Source organism: Arachis ipaensis, chromosome B2 (genome assembly GCF_059453495.1).
Source record: "Arachis ipaensis isolate K30076 ecotype BB chromosome B2, ASM5945349v1, whole genome shotgun sequence".
Classification (NCBI taxonomy): domain Eukaryota; kingdom Viridiplantae; phylum Streptophyta; class Magnoliopsida; order Fabales; family Fabaceae; genus Arachis; species Arachis ipaensis.
Genome location: NC_142437.1, coordinates 76,429,328 through 76,433,604, shown reverse-complemented (window position 1 = coordinate 76,433,604; position 4,277 = coordinate 76,429,328).

Below are 4,277 nucleotides of genomic sequence, written 5' to 3'. Positions count from 1 at the left end.
TGATAAGTTCAGAGGTTGAAGGATGGCTTAGGTGATAAACTCCGTACGGTTCGGCCTTCTCTACTCTGTATGGACCTTCCCATCTTGATCTCAACTTGCCTGGCATGAGCCTCAGTTGAGATTTGTAAAGGAGGACTAAGTCCCCAGGTTGGAACTCTTTTCTCTTAATGTGCTGATCATGTACAGCCTTCATCTTCTCCTTGTATAGTCTTGAGTTCTCATAAGCTTCTAGGCAAAGGCTTTCTAATTCTTGCAGTTGCAATTTCCTTTCAGCTCCAGCTTTCTCAATTCCCATGTTGCACTCCTTTACTGCCCAAAAGGCTTTGTGCTTTACTTCAACAGGGAGATGACAAGCTTTTCCATAGACTAAGCGGAAAGGACTCATCCCAATGGGTATCTTGTATGCTGTTCTGTATGCCCAGAGTGCATGTTGTAACCTGGTGCTCCAGTCTCTTCTATGAGGTTTGACTATCTTCTGCAAGATACGCTTGATCTCTCTGTTTGACACCTCGGCTTGCCCATTAGTCTGAGGATGGTATGCTGTTGCAACCTTATGAATTATTCCATGCTTCTTCTTCATTAATCCTGTTAGTCTCCTGTTACAAAAATGGGTGCCTTGATCACTCACGATTGCTCGTGGTGATCCAAAGCGACAAATAATGTGGTTTCTCACAAAGGAAACAACAGTGTTAGCATCATCAGTGCGGGTAAGAATTGCTTCCACCCATTTGGAAACGTAATCCACAGCTAACAATATATAAAAATAACCATTAGAATTTGGAAATAGACCCATGAAGTCAATGCCCCAGACATCAAAAATTTCACAGAAAAGCATAATTTGTTGAGGCATCTCATCCCTCCTAGATATATTACCAAATTTTTGGCATGGGAAACAAGATCTATAGAATTCAGCAGCGTCTCTAAAAAGTGTAGGCCACCAGAATCCACAGTCTAAGATTTTTCTAGCTGTTCTTTGAGGGCCAAAATGTCCTCCACTCTCAGATGAGTGACAGGCCTCTAAGATGGACTGGAATTCTGATTGAGGTACACACCGTCTAATTACCTGGTCAGCGCCACATCTCCATAAATATGGGTCATCCCATATATAATATTTAGACTCGCTTTTCAGCTTGTCTCTTTGATGCTTAGAAAAGTTTGGAGGAAAGGTGTGGCTAACTAGATAATTAGCTACAGGTGCATACCAAGGGATTACCTCAGATACTGCTTGGAGGTTATCAAATGGGAAATTATCAGCTATAGGAGTGGGGTCATCTGTAATGTGCTCGAGGTGACTCAAACGGTCTGCCACTAAATTCTGGTTACCACTCCTATCCTTAATTTCTAAATCAAATTCTTGTAAAAGCAGTATCCAACGTATAAGCCTTGGTTTGGACTCCTTTTTAGCTAATAGATACTTTAGAGCTGCGTGGTCTGAGTACACTACTACCTTCGTACCAAGTAAATAGGCTCGGAATTTATCTAGAGCAAAAACAATAGCAAGAAGCTCTTTCTCAGTAGTAGTGTAATTGGACTGTACGGAATCTAGAGTTTTAGACGCATAAGCAACAACAAAAGGATCCTTACCTTCACGCTGAGCCAATGCTGCTCCTACTGCATGGTTGGAAGCGTCGCACATTATTTCGAATGGCTGGCTCCAGTCTGGTCCTCTCACAATTGGAGCTTGAGTCAGGGCGGTCTTCAGCTTATCAAACGCTTGTTTGCAATCCTCACTGAACTCGAACTCAATATCCTTTTGCAGTAGTCTGGATAAGGGAAGTGCTACCTTACTGAAGTCCTTAATGAATCTCCTGTAAAAACCTGCATGGCCAAGGAACGAGCGGACTTCCCTAACAGAAGAGGGGTAAGGTAAACTAGAAATAACATCCACCTTTGCTGGATCTACAGAAATGCCAGTATTAGAAACAACATGTCCTAGTACAATCCCTTGTTTAACCATAAAGTGACATTTTTCAAAACTTAATACGAGGTTTGTATTGACACATCTATCTAATACTCTAGATAATCCATCTAAGCAAAGGCTAAAGGAATCGCCATAAACACTAAAATCATCCATAAAAACTTCCATACAGTCCTCAATAAGATCAGAGAAAAGACTCATCATGCACCTTTGGAAGGTAGCTGGTGCATTGCACAAGCCAAAGGGCATTCTCTTGTAAGCATAAGTCCCAAAAGGACATGTAAAAGTAGTCTTTTCCTGATCCTCAGGAGCTATATGAATCTGGAAATAACCTGTGTAACTATCTAAAAGCAATAATGTGATTTACCTGACAGGCGATCCAGCATTTGATCAATGAATGGAAGAGGATAGTGATCCTTACGGCTTGCTTGGTTGAGGCATCTGTAATCAATGCAGACCCTCCAAGCGTTCTGTACTCTGGTTGCTATGAGCTCTCCATGCTCATTCTTTACTGTAGTGACTCCAGACTTCTTTGGCACTACTTATACTGGGCTTACCCATTCACTGTCTGAGATGGGATAGATGATATCTGCCTCCAGTAGTTTGGTCACTTCCTTCTTGACAACCTCTAAGATAGTGGGGTTCAGTCTTCTCTGGGGTTGACGAACGGGCCTTGCTCCCTCTTCTAAAAATATTCTGTGCTCATATACTTGAGGGTTGATGCCTACTATATCCGCCAAACTCCATCCAATTGCCTTCTTGTGCCTCCTCAGCACACTAAGTAACTGCTCTTCTTGTTGAGAAGTGAGTTCCCTTGCAATGATAACTGGACACTGTTGCTTGTCCTCAAGGTAAGCATATTTGAGGTGTGGAGGAAGGGGTTTCAACTCTAACTTCTGCTCATGGTCAGGCTCTGGATTGTCTGAAGCTGGTGAAAATGGCGAAGTGCCATCATTGTCGTTCAAGAGTGTCCCCACACTCGGACCTTGTCCTGTGTGCTTCTCTTCTAACTCCTCCTGGTGAACTTTAGCTACGGTTTCGTCAATGATGTCACACTGGAAAATAGAATGATCTTCTGGAGGGTGCTTCATAACTCCATTCAGATTGAAACTTACTAATCGACCATCTATTTCAAAAGAGTATGTTCCTGAAAAAGCATCCAATTTGAACTTTGATGTCTTTAGGAAAGGTCTTCCAAGTAGGATTGATGACGGCTTCTCTGAGTCATTTTGGGGCATCTCCAGAATATAAAAATCAGTGGGGAATGTGAGCCCCTTAATGCCCACTTATACATCTTCAGCAACTCCAACCACTGTAATAATGCTTTTATCTGCTAACACAAAATGAGCTGTCGACCTTTTTAAGGGAGGGAGCCTCAAAATATCATATATAGACAAAGGCATTATACTCACACATGCTCCTAAATCACACATGCAGTCAGAAATTACCACACCACCAATAGTACAATTAACCATACAAGGACCTGGGTCACTACACTTTTCAAGTAAACCTCCCATTAAAGCAGATATAGAACTACCTGAAGGAATAGTTTCTAATTCATTAATTTTGTCTTTATGTATACATAAATCTTTTAGAAACTTTGCATATTTAGGTACCTGTTGAATAACATCAAAAAGAGGAATAGTTACCTCAACCTTTTTGAATATCTCTACCATTTTGGGATCAGGTTCCAGCTGCTTCATGGGCTTCCTTGCAAGTTGTGGAAATGGAATGGGAGTGGTGTCTTCTGCAGTATCTGCGCCCTGTGGTGCTTCCTCCTGTGGTTGAACTTCTTCTTTTTCAACTATATCCTGTATGTCCTCTTCCTCTTCAACATCTTCTATTTCCACTACTTCTTCAGCTGAGGCATGTTCTGGTGGGCTTGGCTCCTCCTGATTCCTCTCCTGCAGTATGGTTCTGGACCTGAGGGTGATGGCATTAATGCCACCCTTTGGATTGGGTAATGGTTGAGAGGGAATTCCACTGGAACTCATAGGTTGGTTATTGGAGTTATTCATTGATCCAATCTGTGAGACAAGAGCTTGCAAAGTAGCGTTCAGATCATTTAGAGTGGCATTAATGTTATTTTCCATGGTCTGTTGTCTCCGATCAATGGATTGTAGTAAATCATCATTAGAAGATGAGGAAGGATAAGTAATTTGAGAGGTCTGCTTTGGGTATTCTGTGGTCCTTGGGATTGTCTCAGGTGAGGTGCTCTGTAAGGCTGGTTCTGGTTCTGCTGCCTGTTGTTGTTATTATTCCACCTCTGATTTCCCTGATTGTCTCTGCCTCCTCTGTTGTTGTTGTTGTCCCTCCAATTCTGGTTAGAATTGTCCTGCCATCCGTGGTTGTAATTACC